This window comes from Watersipora subatra, chromosome 11 (assembly GCF_963576615.1).
Source record: "Watersipora subatra chromosome 11, tzWatSuba1.1, whole genome shotgun sequence".
Taxonomy (NCBI): domain Eukaryota; kingdom Metazoa; phylum Bryozoa; class Gymnolaemata; order Cheilostomatida; family Watersiporidae; genus Watersipora; species Watersipora subatra.
The window spans coordinates 32,852,240-32,870,859 of record NC_088718.1 but is presented as its reverse complement, the minus strand read 5'-3'; the positions used below and the strand labels follow the sequence as shown (position 1 = coordinate 32,870,859).

At 35.4% G+C, this 18,620-nt stretch overlaps 1 protein-coding gene across 1 annotated transcript in view; it reads left to right on the top strand.

Moving 5' to 3' along the window:
* The first annotated feature begins 12,961 nt into the window (after positions 1-12,961).
* The window catches only part of LOC137408200 (uncharacterized), a 29,969-nt gene continuing 24,310 nt past the window's right edge, over positions 12,962-18,620 (top strand). The window contains exon 1 of the mRNA XM_068094606.1: positions 12,962-13,107. The gene's annotated coding sequence lies outside the window, so the exon portion shown is untranslated. The remainder of the gene's footprint in view (positions 13,108-18,620) is intronic.

The following is an 18,620-nucleotide window of genomic DNA, read 5'->3' as shown; positions in this document are numbered from 1 at the left end:
CGGAGTGTCTCTATTTTCTCATATAAGCCAACACATGCCTATTTTATCTCAAAGGTTCAGCATGATTCTGATCTAGGCAGCGGTAATACAAAATCGAGTTTGACGTCGTTCTACAGCTTTAAAATCCAGTAAATCTGTTGAAATGCAAGTTGTTAGTAAATGACTTCATTCTCTCTCTTAAACACAATGCTGCTAGTTATTCATGATATGTAATTGCATCTATCTAATAGTTTTCAATCGCCCTTGTATTCTTTCGGTCACGGTCACATTCAGTATCCATCTGTTGAACAGGCTTGACAGGTCAAACAATCTACTCACAGGAAGTGGAGGCGTGAATGCGGTGTATGATTGTCGTAACCGTTTTCTCACTTATTCAGCCTGTCCACTGACAAGTAGAAGTCAGAGCACTATCACAATCACTGCCCTCTAAATTATGCATGCCAAATAAAAAGGTTTTGAAAATTGTTCTGAATTCTATTTGAATATGCAATCGGTCAATATCGGGTGATCTTTTTGAAACAGAGCTTTTCGATTACAAGTGGTTGCACGGCGGGCTGCAAGACTGGTGTTCACGGAGGTGCAATAACCAATTTTCATTCCTTCTATGCATCAAAAATAAATGTCATAACGTCATCAATCCTGAAAACGATCTGATCAGTTAACTCACCCGCAAAGAACCACATTTCGATCAGACAATACAAGGGAGAGTAAAAAAAGTCAAAGACCATAAAGTGAGTTGTTTTTTAAATGTTGCTGTATAAAAACGTTAGATTCTTTTTAGAATGACATTTCAATAACTTTTTGTTTTTCCATGTTCCGAATATGTCTGTTTTCCATTGTTTTGAGCCATTTTTGTTTCATTAGAAACAAAGGGTTTTGAGATTGTTCTCATTAGTTATTGAGGGTTTGGTGATGAAAGCGAATAGAGAAGCTCTGTTTTAAAAGGTGCTTACGATTTGGTTAAACTTTATAAAGATGATATTTGTCATTTTGATGTAGCTAATCACGCTTTGCATAACGCTTATTAGTGGCTTTCAGTTACTAGCAAGCTTTTATTTTAACTGCGGCAAATGAAGTCAGCCTCTATATAATCTGTACTAGTACGCTTTGACGCCTTGAGTTCGATTACTGTACGAGCCGATCATTTTTCCTAACGCTCTTAGCGTTGTCGCAGACAGATGGACAAACGGACAGACACAGCTCTTATTATAGTAAAGACTAGTACGCTGGCAGTTCGACGAGAGGCGAGAGACCATCAGGTGTAATAAGCATGTGTACAATCAGACAAGGCATTTGATTGGTGCAAGTGGTAGACTGTTGGTTCACCAAGCCAAAGGTCGTGGGTTCGAGTCTTGCTGAAAGAAATATTTGTTCTTAATTTCTGGATGGAAGCGGCTTTTAGTATAGTAAAGGTCTCTCAGAGATGTGAGAGTTAACAAGTATGACTATTACAAATATCAAAAAGCTAGTCATATTTTACAAGTTGGTAATCTAATTTTAGCATTGCGGAGGAGTCGAGTCGGGATAGTGAACTGAAGGTTGTAGTAACAGAAGTTTATAAACTGAAACCATACGATGGTGCATGAAGTACGTCAGTGTCACGGAGTAGAAGACGATGTTTGTCATATGTGTCATAAATAAATAGTATACAAATATTCTGGGCGTAGTTTACGCAGGATTTAGAAATTTGTAAAACAAATACAGAAGTGAGCAAGTTTGGATAAGGCAATATGTTCTACTACTTTGTTTTGTGATTGGTGGAAGTGTGTGGAATAAGCGATAGGTAGTATACAAGTCTTTGTGTAGATTTCTGTAAGAATAATACACTTTTCTGCTGTCGGTACGGCTATCCGTATTTTACTCTTTATTGATTGGGTGTACCAACAGATTTGGTGTACCATTTCATTTTGTACGAATGAAACTTGTTGAAATTATTCTCTTGAAATCTACATATACTAAACTGCCGCTATAGAGGCTCTTTCTCCATTAGTCTGTCGATCAATTTCTTACTTGTATATGTTATGGAAATTATGGTTAGAGTGGGAAAAAGTAATTTATCATGCATCAAGCATACCATACCATACCAGAAAAGTCACTGAAATGAAACTGGTATCTAAAAATTCATTGTCCTTTTTATACAATTCAAGAATGGTCAAATTGAAACCAGGGTGACTGAATCAAGATTTTCCAACATTTACATGTGACACTGTAACAGATAAGTTTGAATAGTAGGCTTTTAAAATAATTTTGACTATCAAATTGCATTGAGTTTCATAGACATCATTTAGCTTGCCTGAATTAAACAATTAGGGTATTACCTTTTGAGTATATAGTCTTGCTGAGTGTACCATTTATTGTTGGTACACGCACTGCTTTAAATCTCTACAGGCTGAAAAAAGAGATTTTTAGAGTGCCGTTGGACTGAGACACCAGCTGGTGTACACTCATGAGTGCTCTCCCCAAAGGATATATGTTGTACAAGCTTGTAGTTTTAAGTTTGGCAAATGACCGTGTGCGATTTTCGTTTGTAGTTTTGAAAAAATGGCTAAATTTCCAATTATTCAAAGGATCGGTAAAAACAATGCCAAATGATTACGAGAAAAATCCATCAAAGGAGTATCAACTGTTTGTGGAGAACATTCGTCATCAGAGTAAGATTTTTTTGGCTTGACCATGGCAAAACCTTTCTATTTACTACGTGTGTAGAAATCAGCTACTACTTGCCATGATCTGACAAGCACCTTGTAGCAACAGGTGTCAACAGGTGTCAACAGCAGTCAAAAGGTATCATAAAAGTTTGTCAGGATCTGACGAGTGGTAAATATTTTGCTGAGTGTAACATGAACTATCGTCATTTCCGACGCCTTAAAAATTATGTTAATTGAACTAGTCGCCAAGTTTGTGAACGACTTTTAGTTTGATAGGTAAGCTACCGGCCCTCAGAGATAGTCTAGGAGCCTGCCTTAATCTAGGACTTTTATGCTCTTATCTGTTAAGCAAACCACAAAAGGATTCACTTAGCAAATATAACCGTTCCTAATGCTCGATTATTCCCGCACTCAATATTATCTCAAGTTCCCCTCCTATGTCGACTTGGACGTCAGCAAAATTTCATAACTATTGAAAGTCGACTTGTGTCCACATTGAGTCCAGATAAATTTTTAGGCGGATCCCTTGGGTAAACATCTTGTCTGTTTATGGTTACCTAGCCTGCGAGACCTCTTTATCATTGCTTTTTCCATTCAAGTCATTATTATATCTGCATTTTAGAAAAAATACATAAGACTACAATACACTGGAGCTGAAAAACAGAAAGTGTGTGTTGACCTTTATCCTTGACATTTCGACATTCTCGTTTCTGTATGGTAACATTGTTGGAAAAATTAAAAACAATTTTATGATATATTGCTTTGAAACAAGTTTTTGTTCGAAACGGTTATTTTGGTAAAAAAGATTTTTTAAAATTAATCGTCAGCAGCCAACAAGTCAATCAGAGGAGTAGAAATAAAAGATATTTAGTTTTGTCAACACTCGTGTGCACCTTATTGTTTGTCATAACATCCTCCACAATGGATGCTTAGCAAACCAACTAGAGCAATATCTTTCTTTTTTTGACTTTTCCTCTGTAGACCTAACAGCGAAACACCTAGTAATATAATAGCCAATCGTTTTCACGGTTGAAAGATAACTATACATACATACAATGAGAGGTACATGGTGTATAGAAAATTACGCATTAAATTGGGAAATTATTTTGTCTTCCTATATAATTTGTGGTTAAGTTGCAAGCTTAAAAGTTTTAAATAGTTATGAATGTTATTGTTACCGGTCAAGGTCGTTCAAAGCAAATTAGACCATGAGGCAAAAAATCCAACGGAAGTAAACAAAGAATGGTGAAATTATGCGAATTAGAAGAAATAACTATTTTTGTTGTGTAATAGGGATTGGCAAAGTGTTAGTGTTTGAAATACAATGAAGTGTATTTGTTAAATTGTCTTGATGTGGGAACAGGGATTTCAGTACTATTGCCAGTACATGCGAGTTTGATGTCGTGGTATGAGCCAACAACTTCCTGAATTAAAGAATGGTTTGGTGCGAATGGTATTAGACATTTGTGTATAGATCTGGGCAATAGGGTGTGGGTTACTTAATAATGTGAGTCTCTATATTCATGCAATAACGGGAGAACTACTTTTTTAAGCAGATGATGTATGGGTACAGGCAAAACAACATTTACGAGCTGGAAATTTATTGTGGAGTATCAAATGAGAAAATAGCTCCGTTTGCTCGGCTTGCATGAAAATGCCAAGTAGATGTATTTTCAATAGGTGTTGACTATGAACAATGATTTACTAACAGGGCCACCGAGACTCCACTTTCCTTTGGCTTAATATCACCAGCTATCGGAGTTATGATCGGAATGTAACCGAGTTTGTCTACTGTTTTCAAGCCTTCAAACAATTTTTTAAACTTCAACCAAAACTAAGAGGCCTCTATGGAAAAAGTAAAGTAAATTGAAAAGATATGGCTAATAGCAAAAGATTGTTTTTTTTATGAAAAATACATGGGGACGACAACCAATATGTCGGATGCGTTAATATAAAATGTTAATATCCTAAACAAATTTTTTAGCTGCCTTTCGTCTGCGGATGCTGGACTATGCAGACAAAAGCATTTAACAATGATGAAAAGGGGTAGTTTGTAACAGTAAGTAAAACTGGTGTTTACTCAAGTTAACAGCTATTGTAGTCGAGGTTTTGCGCTATAGGCATTTTTTTGTCAAATTAATTCATTGGAATGTTTGTCAAAAGCAAGTTAAATTTGAATAGCAGTAATTTGTAAAGATGTGTTTACGGAGTGTTGCAACAAACCTGTCAAACTTAGCTGGAGAAACTGAAAGGTGTCAGGACTCAGTTTTCCGGCCAGGGTCGTAAGTTGCTAAGTTAACAAACGACTGGCGACTAATTGATCGTACACATTGCAAGCTATTTTAAGAGAGCTTAGTGCAATGACTGCTATGCCTGACGCATTTAGTGACCGAGCTTGTATGAATGATATCAAATATTATCTACCACTAGACATTTTGATGCGATTGTCTAGCCTTGCTCAATCAGTGCATTTTGTTATCGGGTCTGCGATATGAGTTGAGAATGTCTGAAGGGGTTATTTTAATGTTGTTACGCGTATCTACACTAAGGACAGAATTAGGATGGTTTGCTGACTTTGACTTCAATACTCACATACCAATTTCGACAGCAAGAAAACACTTGATTATAAAAAGTTTTTTGTTAATAAAAGTGCGTAAGCTGTAAAACAGGTTGAAAATAATGCAATGCCGTGAAGTGCTCAGCCAAAGCTATAAATAACAAACATAATCAACACTATTTTCTGACTAAAAACGGTGAGAAAGAATTTTAATTGTACCGTTACAGTTACACGTTACCATTTGTGGCATATTTCAGAGAATTGAACATTAAAAAACAGTGTTCATTGGTTGGACACAAGTTTACCAAATAGTTAAACTCACAACTTAAGTGGTACGAGCCGATTATTTTGGCAACATCAAGCTTAATGCATTATTCGATTCTAAATACAACTTCAATTCTAATGCCTTACTCAATATCTCAATTGTAAATCTTTGTTGTAAATAATTCGTTACTGCTTACTAACAATGGTTTGATAACAGCTCGAGGTGTTTGGATAGTTAAAAAGTTCAAATACCAGTGTGATGACAACTGCCTATGCAGCATTTGCATATCAGTTGGCAAATCAGAAGGTTTGAGAATTGCAATCAGAGCATTTTGGCATTTTGAGCTATTTATCTGAAACTCTCAAAAGTATTCAAATTCAATCTGAACAAAGTCACTCTCTCTAAACTGTGAAGCTTAGAGGTGAAAAGTTGAGTAAGAGTAAGCTATAAGAGAGTTGTCTTCTCTTGTCAACTTTTATACCAGTTTATAAAATAAATTTGGGCCAAACATCGATGTAACAAGACATGCTTGCTAATCATTTGACCAAAACATAATTGGTTATAAAAAACTGCATTGACACATACAAATGACGAAGCGAGTTATGCATTCGGAAAGGAATTGTCTTCTCTTCGAAGGTCCAGTTTTTACAAATACGTAATTTAGTACACTAGTAATTGCTGTTCCCGTTCACATTGCATCATTACATCAATGAAATATTTTGTTTACTTGTGTTTTTGAAAACAACATTCAGCAAAGAGTAGGTGACCATTTGCTAGTACAGAGTATCTTTTGGAGGCAAACTATTTGTGCTGCATACAAGCATTTTTGCGTTTTTTGTTTCAGATGCAAGTAAATACGCTCATTCATTCAGTTTTGATAAGACGCTGCTATGTTTATTTTTAGCATTAAATGTCTTTGCTAAAGATTTTCAAAGTTGCCAAAACTAGCCTAGCAAGTTAAATCTGAAGAAGGACACTGTAGACATAACAGAAGGAGTCTGTCACAATATCTGAATCACAGGCTATAAACATAGCTTAGATCTACTAACTATAAAGTCAGCAGACTCTGTGTTCTTGTAGACAATCCGAAACACATTTGTAGAATCAGAGGCTAGACCAAAGCTTACTTCGGTTTGACTAAATGGATAAATGAAATAGGGTGCATTACGCAACAGGCTATACGATTGTGGCAACCGCTCTCAGGCAAGTGACAAAAGCTTGCCAGACACCTTAATAATGCTGATGATATAATCTAGCAACTTTTCTAAGATGTTGTTGTCTGGAGAGAAATGATGAGAAATTCCTAATCCATTTTCTTGTTATTCCCAGAGTGCTTTGCAGATATATATAAGCAAATTTATTGTACATATGTATTTGCATAGCGCTATGGTTAGTCTCGAGGTATTTTTATGGATAGTGCATTATTTGAATAAAAACTGTAGGTGTATAGTTTATATAGTATATCTTTAGTTTATATAGTTATATATAAAGTTTATATACTAGTTTAAAGTTATAGTTACTAGTTTATTCCTATAGCTTATATACTAAATATTATTTTATTGGCATTAATTTCATTTGAAACAAAAATGTTTTTTAAATAATGCCATTCAAGAATCATAAAATAAATTTAAAAAAACAGTTAACCATTAAAATAAAATAAAAGGTATGGCATATATCATTCAAAATACCTTTTTTTGCTAAGAGAAAGCATATATACCTTTCTCTGGTAGTTTCAAGGACCTTTCTCTGGTAGTTGCAAGGACCTTTCTCTGGAGTTTCAAGGACCTTTCTCTGGAGTTTCAAGGACCTTTCTCTGGTAGTTTCAAGGACCTTTCTCTGGAGTTTCAAGGACCTTTCTCTGGTAGTTTCAAGGACCTTTCTCTGGAGTTTTAAGGACCTTTCTCTGGTAGTTTCAAGGACCTTTCTCTGGTAGTTTCAAGGACCTTTCTCTGGAGTTTTAAGGACCTTTCTCTGGTAGTTTCAAGGACCTTTCTCTGGAGTTTCAAGGACCTTTCTCTGGAGTTTCATGGACCTTTCTCTGGAGTTTCAAGGACCTTTCTCTGGAGTTTCAAGGACCTTTCTCTGGTAGTTTCAAGGACCTTTCTCTGGAGTTTTAAGGACCTTTCTCTGGTAGTTTCAAGGACCTTTCTCTGGTAGTTTCAAGGACCTTTCTCTGGAGTTTTAAGGACCTTTCTCTGGTAGTTTCAAGGACCTTTCTCTGGAGTTTCAAGGACCTTTCTCTGGAGTTTCATGGACCTTTCTCTGGAGTTTCAAGGACCTTTCTCTGGAGTTTCAAGGACCTTTCTCTGGAGTTTCAAGGACCTTTCTCTGGAGTTTCAAGGACCTTTCTCTGGAGTTTCAAGGACCTTTCTCTGGTAGTTTCGTTGGGACACTTGCATCACTTTATAGATAGCATTTTTATTCTCATATAGTTTAATAGTTACCATAGAGATATTTAGATCACTCTATGGGTAGTGTTGTAGTGTTACTGTAGCTCCGTAGTATCCATAGCTGTACCTGTACCTCTATAGTTACATAATTACATCAGGTGTAAGTATAGAGTCAATATGTATACGTAGATGACACAATTAGATCCCTTCATGGCTTGTTTTGTGTTAGTTGTATAACTCTATGACTAGTGCTCAGATCTTTTGATCAATCTATGCACAGTGTGATAGTATTGGTATATATTTAAGGTCAGTAAAAATATACTTGAGTCACTCTATGGCTACTGCTGTGGTATTTGTACAATTCTATAGTTTGCAAATCATTATGACATTATGGTGTTATCTTTTGTACTTGCTACAGGAAATGCAGACAGTCTTCCTCTTTACAATTTGACCTTTCACCAGTATCTAGCGTTTAAAAGACACCCACGAATATCACAGACAATCTTAAACAAGTATATAGTCATTTGTAAGATTAAAGGACCACCAACAATAATTCATCATTTCTAAAATGTATGTAACAAGTTGTAATTTGGCTTAAAAATGGACAGAAATACATAAACTTGGTATTTTCTTAATGCTCAAAATCTCCTCTATCTGTTTTTCTTATTCACTGGACTTTAAAAACAATACTCTAGCCGTTAAATCACTAAGGAGTATTAAATGTATATATTTTTCTACTAAATGCTATTTTGAGAAGTGAGTGACTCAACTGTCAAAAGTTACTGAATCTATACAGCTAGAGAAAGAGATATGTCAAACTTCTAACAAAACCTCAAAGAATTTAATGCAGTGGCTTGAGAGAAAGATTTACCACCTGTTAACTTTAACTAATGCTTTGTTAATACAGAGCAGATCTCTTTGTGTCAGCGTATTATGTAATTATGTAATTATGTAATTACAAGAAATAAAGTTTAACTGACAACAATCAAAATAACACCGAAGAAAATTCTACACTTTAAAGTGAAAGTAAACACATAATGTTAGCATTGTTTTATAGGATTGGTAATTTCCCTTAAAGATTAAAATGATATATCACTTTCTTTATTTATGTTTACTATATTGGGTGAATTGAGTCTCATAGTTCTAGTGTGTGAAAATTAGGAAAATTATCAGGAGGCTTTATACTTTTGCACATGACTGTACAACAGGATAAATTGTATGAAAAACCTTTTAAAAATTTCAAATTTTATTCTTCTATCTAGCACCTGAGGACCACCATAACAATCTACAAATGTCACGCCATGTATAACCATGTCTCCTCTGTATCTGTATACATTACAGCTCTACTGCTGCAAAGGAAACACATAGAAAATTTCATCACAACCCAATGATGTCAACATTGGCACGACACCTCTCTAAGTGAGAGCTAAGTATTGGTTGACAAGTGATTATAACTATCTCTATAATTATGTTAGCTTCTGAATACAGCTGAAGTCGGTATTTGTTAGTGTTTAGCTGCGGAGAGGCCCCTCACAGAGTCGGTTATTGTTGTAGCACCTTACAGATTATATCTTTGAGAACCAAACAGTGATGATTATTGTTTGCTAAATGCATTCAAGTACTTATTTCATTATTGTGATAATTATTATTATGTAGTATTTCATCATAGTGTTGCAACTGGGAAGATTAATGGCCATGAGCTTTAGATAAAAGCCAAAGGATACCATTCTATTGTTTGCTGTTACTGAAGAGCCTTTATGATTACTCAAGCTGTTCCAAATATTGCTGAGCTCTCTATTATGTCAAAAGACATGTTATTATTATTATTAATATTATTATTACATGTTATATAGCCAGTTAAGGCTTTGTTCTTAATATGCCACCAAAATTTGATGTAATTTTCTTGTTTCCTGAGTGCGCTGTGATAATGTTTGACAGCACCTTCCTCAATATACTCTCGCACTCTGCTAAGACAGTTTCAGCATTTCTCTCCATGTTATATCTACAAATCCATGTCTTTCTCATTTCCCATCAGCATGGAGTATTCTCTTTATCTGTTTGTTCAGCTGAGATGTTTTCATGCCCATGTATTTGATGACCACCTAGAAATATTTCCACCTTGAAGTCTGGCCTTCACTTTTAAACCAGTTTTTGGTATTTCTCCTCTTTTTCCTTGATCTGCTCATCTGGGTGTTTGTCAATAGGGTCCATGTCTATTATTTACATCAATTTGTTTATAGGGTCCATGTCTATTATTTACATCAATTTGTTTATAGGGTCCATGTCTATTATTTACATCAATTTTTTGTTCTTGTACTCAATTGTCACATATTATAGAGAGCAGCAGCTGCCTTGAGCAAGCAAAGCGCCCTATCTGACAATTTAGGAAATCAGAAGGTCCTATGTTAAATAAATTTTTTAGTTTAGAATTTTCACAAAAGAAATTTTCTGGTAAACATCGTTGGGTAAGCAATCATAATAAATGAAAAAAATTAATTAAATTCCTGCCAATACTATGGCCGAGCTTAACTCAAACGCGTTTGTGTTTGTACTGAATAATTTACAACAATCAACATAGGGTGTTTTGCTTGCTCAGGGCAGACTGCTGTAGCCTGGAACTACATCCTCAAACGACAGTTTAGTGTTCAATTCTCAGCTAAAGGCAACTAGTGGTGACAAGAGTGACATTCAACCTTAAACTGCTCTCTGTAACTAGGCATGTCTCTAGTTGTCAAGGTTCAACTGCCACTGAACTCAGAGATGTCCAGCCAAGATCACAAAATCATTGTTTGTACAACTTTTAAAAAACACACATAGCCTCTGCTTGCTGTAAACTAAGCAAACAGCATGCTCAATCTTTGAGGAATTGCTCACACACATGTTATTATTAAGGCTAGCATTATTGTTGTTATTACTGATTGATTTTTCTCAGCTCTTTGTCTGGTCGAATACTGATATCTGGTAAGGTCCCCTTTTCTCAGATATTCAGTACTTTCTGTGTAATTTTCATTTGTCGTTATTATTATTATTATTATTGTAAAAGTTTTCCTTCACAGTCGTGTGGTGGTAGGCGACTGGTTTTAGTCCGTGTTGAGTCCGGGTCTTAACAAAAAGCCAAAGGATCCAACATCTTCCTCAATTTCACTAAGAGAGGACCTTCCTAAAATAATTGTTGTTATTATTATTAATATTATTATTACTATTATTATTATTATTACTATTATTACTATTGTTGTTAATATAATTATATGCATTCTGCAATATATTATAGGTATTTACAGCTTTACTCTTCAACCTCATTTGCTGCATCCAAGGAGCTGTTATAAATGTATTATATTATATATTACAAATATACATAGCTAAGTCTAAGTTCGATAGACTGCTATATGCTCCAGTATTTAGCTAATTCGTTTAGCAATTAGTGCAAGTGAGACTTTGAAGCTATTTCTGTAAATGTCATATATATGTATACAAGTCAGCATAAAAATGGTTAACATAATGATAATTGTAAAACATTCGAGTTGAGAGAAAACAACTCTCAATTAGTTTGTCAGTTCTCACAAGAAAGAAGCACACAACTGCAATTTGCTGTTCAAGTATCTACTATTACTACTATCACTACACAAAGATATGAGTCAGCTAGAGTGTATGTGTAACAGGCTGACTATAAACATTTGTTTAAACTTACATGATAAGATAACTCCTAGTTGAATGCTAGTCTAGCAGATTGCTGTAGTTTCTGGTGACACAGAAATATATTTTTAACCTTTCTTCTTTTAGTTTACAGTTTTGTGTTATGACCTAGAGGAGGAATATCTTGTTATATAATATTAATAACTCCATAAAACAACATAATATACTATTCATTATTTTTGATAATGATAGAATTTATAAATCAAAATTTCTTTTTTGCCATTATTTTAGTTATTCTTCCATTAATTAAGTTTATCTAACTTATACAAATTTTTAAGACTTTTCAGCCTGAGAATCAAGGGTGTTACAGTTTTACTCGAGATGAATTATTTTGCTGAAGATAAAACTTTCACCGCTTTACTTTTGTGATTATTCAGCTTTGAAGTTCTTATTCAAATATTCTAATTACATGTTACTTGTGTATTTACAATTCCTCACATGTGTTAATAGCTTGTGAATCATGAGTTTATTTAATTGCAATCTATAAATACAAATAATAAAACACCTAAACAAATAGTATTTTTATATATACACAAATCCAAACAGCCAGTTGTTGTGTTTCTAGTAGAACTCACCGGTAGAGTATGGAGTGACATGGGAAAACCCCTAGTCAATGGGTTGGGAAACCCTCACCACAGCAGTTAAAGGACTTGTCTAGCATCGTTCTAATGTGCACAAGCCGTTAAACAGTTTAGAAATAGTGTAATGCCAGTTTTCTTTCTGACTACAAACAGTAAGAAAGAATTTTATAGGTACAATGTAAACACCCTGCCATCCGTGGCATATTTCAAAGAATAGCAAGTTAAAAAGCAGTGTTCACACATTGGTTATAAGTTTACTAAACAGATTTTACCAAATACATGTAGTTAATTACTTATTTCAATTGTAAATCATTATTTTTACAGAAAACTTTTCTGCTCACTAATGGTTGTTCCAAGACAGCTTGAGACGTCGGGATAGTTCAAAAGGTCAAATACCAAACTGTGATGACAAAAGTCCATATGCAGCATTTGCTTATCAATTTGCAAATCATAAGGCTCGCAAATTGCTATCACAGTATTTTAGCATTTGAGCTATTTATCTAAAACTCTCAAAAGCATTTAAATTCAAGTTGGACAATTGGAATTTTTCAAACAAGCTGAAAGATCAGGTTAGAGTACTTAATACAAGAGTTGTCTTCTCTTGTCATTTTCATAATTTAGCTTAATTTTTGATCAAGCATCGACGTAACAAGACGCGCTTGCTGATCACTCAATCAAAAAACGCTTGGTTGTAGAAATTGCATTGACGCGAACGAATAACTTAGCCAATACTGCAATTGGTGAGCTAATGTTCAGTCATGGAAAGTCCAGATTCTTACAAATACGTACTTTAGTACACGTGTAATCGCTGTTCACATTCGTATCGAATGGTTGCATCATCCGAAATCGTTTGTCTACTTGTGTAGCGTTGGCTTCTCAAACATAATTACACATTTTAAAGCAACGTATTAATATTTTTGTTTTGTAAGTTTGGGTAGACCATACTCAGCCACATTTTGTATCGCAATACAAGGTAAGTGAACATCTTTTCTTTGAATATCGCATCCTATCTATAGTACAGCTACATATTTTTCTCTCGCGACTCACGCTTATTTTGAGTTTGGGATTATAGTAGATATTGTTATGTGTGGTATTGGAAAAATTATGTTATGCATAACTAATCGAAGTCTACACACAACATCAGTGTTGAAATTGCTTGTCATATTATTCTATTTTGACTATGTTTAGTTTGCGCACTTTTGCTAAGCTTGTGGGAACTAATTTAATTATTACTGGTTTAGGTACAGTGAAGGCATACCTGCCAACTCTCACGCATTGGGCGTGAGACTCATGCAATCACCCAAAGAAAAAATGAAAATGCGTGAGAAACGCGTGAGATTTTTGCCCCATTTTCCACAATTTTATATATGCCATCATTGATACATCAATTGCCCCAAAACCAAATCTCACGCATTGCCCCACTCTTGGGTTGGCATGTCTGAGAGAAAGTGTTAAGCTATTGTAAGCAGTACTAATATCTATCAGTCAAAGTTACTTCTTTATTCTTTAAGTGAAACAATGAAATACATAACTAACAAAATTCTAAAACAATGATATTAATGACAAACAGTTAGAAGAGCTAATAAGAATTACATCATTACTCGAACGGTCGTCTACGTTTGTTGATCAGTCCTGTACAGCTGTGAGTTTTGACAGTCAAACGAGAGTCGTGAGAGGCCATATGTAGAGAGTGTCAGCAGTTGAGATAGTGGTGTAGAAGAGGCTCAGCTGATGAAGGAGAAGGAAGCTCCATTGGTAGGGATAGGGTAGAGGCTTCAGAAGCAGAGGGAAGAGAGAGGAATGCTTCAGAAGGGGGAGAGGCTCTTTAGCAGGCAGATGGGAAAGCGTCCAAAGAGACCCTTGGGAAGAAAGAGAGAGCGAGAGAGAGAGAGATAGAGATGCTGAGTCATTGGATCTGTTCTCTTTTATAGATGTCTGGCATGTGGGATGGCTAGCCTGTGGGTGTAGGTTGAGTGTTAAGGTTCAATGCTTTATGTCAGGAGTGTGAAAATATATTGTTTGCGTAAGTCTTTTGCTGGTGCACATGATGTTGACATGTAGAGTGGAGCTCGTGACTTACTCCTGGTATCTAGGTCATGTTTGACAGGAGTAGCAGATCTGTATGTGACTCATTTGACTCGTCTCTAATGTTTCTCTGGTGGCTTTTTGATGATGGTGGTCGATAGGTTTAATTGTTTCGACTTCCCGTTGGCATGTTCTCCATCTGGTGTTGACGCAATTTCTATGATTAATTCTTCCAATTTTGAAGTTTCTAATTTGCTTTTGACATTTTCTAATTATTGGATCTTTTGATGTTTTCGGGTGTCTTGCTGCTTGTATGTGTTATATGGTTATCCTGTGGTTTGGCTACATTCTCTGTTGTTATCTTGTTTTTGCAGTATTTCCATACAACAATATTACAGCAGTTTCAGCAACATCATACCCCAACAGTTTCCTCCTTTGAACGATTCAGGATATAAAGATTGGGGATGTGCACAATTTGCGATAAATTTCACTCATTTCTATAAATAATTGTTATAAGAAACTAACTCCTGTACAATGAAATCTTAAAATCTAAGCTTTATAGCAAACTAGTTGCCAATATAACAAGAACACAGTAAAAGTGCTGGCTAAGAACTTGAAACGCTGAGGTGTACGTACTCCTTGCCACAATCTCTAGTATGTACCAAAGAAGAGTAAGAGTTATAGAAAGAGAAGAGTAAGAGTATATATTGGTTATTTTTATTATTCCTTTTACTTTTACCATTTTATTGAGGCCTGCGCAATATATTCGATGGAATATCTGCAGGTGCTAATTTTACTTATACTGATTACTGCAATTGATAAAAATATGTGAATACATGATAATATTATAGCAGTTTCAGTGCCATATATTTCTGTGTCGACGCAGTCGATATTTCTACAATATCATTAGTTATACTATTACTACGATTATTTAATCGATTTTACGGTTCTCATAAGCATATTCTCAACGTATTGTAATATTTAATCACCTTATCTTTGCTTTGAATTCATATGTGTAAACAGCTATTATGATATAGACCACCATGTATGTTAGGGGAGACAATGAAACTAATCAAGGCCTGCTTGGATTGTTTTATTTTAAACTCAACTCATTCGAACTCGCTATATACTAAATTTTGGCTGAGTGGGTAAAAGATAGAATAATTAATCAACAAAAAGAAATATATGAAAAGCCGGAAAGCTAGGTACTGACAAAGAAAAGGAAAGATTCTCAACTTTTAAACCGCCAGTGTCACCGCTAATACGCTTTACGATTTCACTCCATGAAATTTATGCTTTTTTTGGCACGCTGTTATGATTTGATCAATACACTTTGGTAATTCATTGGTTATTTGAGTTTAGGAGAGGCTTTGTTGAAGCTCGATGCACAGAATTTGGCCATATCCTTTGCTTTTAGCAAAATACATTGTTCTTAGCTTGGTGCTTTTGGTGGTTTGTAGTAGAAGAACTCTTTTATGGCTACTCTTAAGGTCAATTTGGTTTTTAAAGATTATAAACTTTTGATCCATTACTTGGAAACAAATGTTTTAAACTCTAACGGAGTATAAGCAATGTGTTAAAAGCATTTCCAGTCGTGTATCAACGCTGATTTACAGTTTGAGTATTTGACCAAGTATCAGCTATTACTGGCAAGTTTGTCCAGAAAAGTACAAAAAAGAAGAAAAATACAATTTATTGACCGCTGATAGTGGTAGTAATAGGTTTGCACTCTACTTTTCATGGCATTAGTACAAAAATGAGATGATATTTCTGGAATAGTCTATGTTTTGTACGTCACTTATGTACATAGATGCAAATGATTATCATTCAGTCACATGTTTCGAGTGAAACTACTTCATTCTTTCACATATGTGACCTCCTGTATAAAAATCAACCAAAATGAGGGATTTTCAGATTTTGAGTTAGTAACAACCAGTATGAGGGATTTTCAGATTTTGAGTTAGTAACACAGCCAGATGCAGAATTTTGTGGAGAATTTAAAGCATTTTGGATTTTTGGGTTAGTTTAAGTAGTTCATGAAATATTGCGAATGTTTGGAAGGCACATCAGCCAAAACTCTCAAAATTTGAAACGGAGAAAATTGCGAATAAAGATGTGACGCACAGAAATAGGTTGTTTACGTTAGGTTCTCCTTGGTTACGGCCATTTGTATTTCACTGACTGAGGTGAAACTTGGTCTGAAGAGTAAGTAAGCATGCTAAAACAGCTGGTGTACACCGTTTTAAAGTCAGGACAACGGAAGACTGGTAAACCCTCCTCTTAAATTGAAAAAAAACTGGGCATTTTTACGCATCCATACTTTACACTAACCGCACATTAGGAATAAGATGAGAAGCTCCTAGGTATATTATCACTAACTGATAGGCTTCAAGATTTAACATCACATCTGAAATCCATACTGAGGTTTATTTTGCCAAAACAGTGAGTCTAAAAAACACAAGGGGTATCAGACCCAAAACCACGTTTGCATTCCTACTCACATCTGACTTAGAAAAAAGGCTAAAATTCATGCTATGGTCACGTTTTACGTCTTGTACCATGAGGCTTCGGGCAAACTAAATCCTCAGTGCCAGGACGACAAAATTCTCGAATGTTAGTATGCAAGTATTCTTGGCGGTCATAGTCTAAACCTTCAGGTTTTATCACATTCGGCAGTCCATTGATACCTTGAAGTCTTACATCATACATCACGGCAGGGGAGTCTAGATACGTCTGAACTTTTACTTTTCCTAAACAAAACCAAAGCATGGGTGTGCATCAAAGTGACCCTGGTAGCATGGTTAGCAAACAGTACACACAACAATCTATGAGAATAACCTGTCATCGTACCGGGGTAAGCTTGGCTGAATGAAAACTTGTGAAAGCTCTTTATTCCTTTAATTTAGAATTAAGTCCTTAAATTCTTTTAGATTAAAATTAAATTCCTTTAATTTAGAATTTCCTTCAATTCCTAATTAATTTAGAAAGAATGAGCTAATGAGGTGATTGGCAACGGATTCTGACTCTGAGACACCTTTCCGAGTAATAGTCTTAGTGGCCTAGTGATCGTGTGACCAAGATATTGATTGCTCATGCCATAGGGTTAATGTCAGCAGGCACAGAAATTACCACCCAAGCATTGACACATTGAATTAGTCATGTGGCAACTGGCAATCAATTATGAGTGAAGACACAGCTAACTCAGGCTATTGAGTACGACTGATCACAAAGTCATGTATTGTTTGATGCAATTTTATGTGACTCAGGGAGGCATACACTGGGCCAGCAACTAGTAGGCTACTACACCCATACTATTACTACCAAAAATAAACAGGGGAGATCAGAAAAAAGTCAATAAGACTCACCATGATATCTAAAGTTGCATCTTGCCCTTTTTCTGATCTTCTCCTTATGCTCGAAGGGTTTTGTGGTGTTCCCATCATCCACACAAGTAGAAATTCGGCCCATGATAACCAAATCTAACTCTGTCTTTAACATTCCTTTATTGTAAGTCAGCTGACTAGAAATCAGAGTTCTGTCAAACTTGTTGATGCAGTCACACTTGCAATTGAAGCTAATAGGTTCATCAGACACCATAGGATGAGTCGGTAAGCTGGCAGCAGGTGATTCTGAGTAATTAACCCGAGTACTTTATGAGTGAGTAACAGTTAATCCTTTGGTATGTTCAACATCGTCTTCTTCATCATCAATAAATTCGGGCATCCGAGCTTGCAGGTCATCAGTAACATGAAAATATGGATCTCTAGACATTGTTTTTCCATATTCAGCATCAATTTCGTCGAGCAATGTGCCAAGTTTCTCAGATTCATCCAGATTAAAAAAGTTTTCAAACTTTCAGAATCTTCACGAGTCGCCATTTTGATTATGTCACGATCGCATAGCAACGACTTCGATCGCAAAATTTTGATATAAGGAGCCAATGAAATCACTTTTTGACTTCAGAAATGAATTCCTCACACTCTGATTAGTCTAGGGTAAAAGTATAAACAAAGTAGCCATGTGCTCCCCAATAAACCTAATGCAAACTTGGAAGCTCCATTACTAACAATAGGGAGTGCCAACTTTTGGTCGATTTTCACGCGAGAGATCACATATTAACTGTGGTCCCAAAATGAAATAATACGAGATACGTATGTATATAATCTCGATGTAAACACAACAGAATAGACATGTATCTCCTGCTAACAATAAACAACCAGTACTCAAGATAAGTGTTTGAGGCCTAAGATTCAGAATCCTTGAAGTTTATGAAAAAATATTGTTTTATGGCAATTCGTAGCTGCTTTTTTAGCTTAAACGTAGCTGTGAATGGGAGGCCAATCTGTTTAGCACAATATTAGTTGCTAAAATGACCATGAATGAAGTTTTTGTTTGTGTTGGAAAGAGACTTAAATGGGAATAGGGGGAGGGTGGGGCACGTTGCAACGAGAAATGCATTTT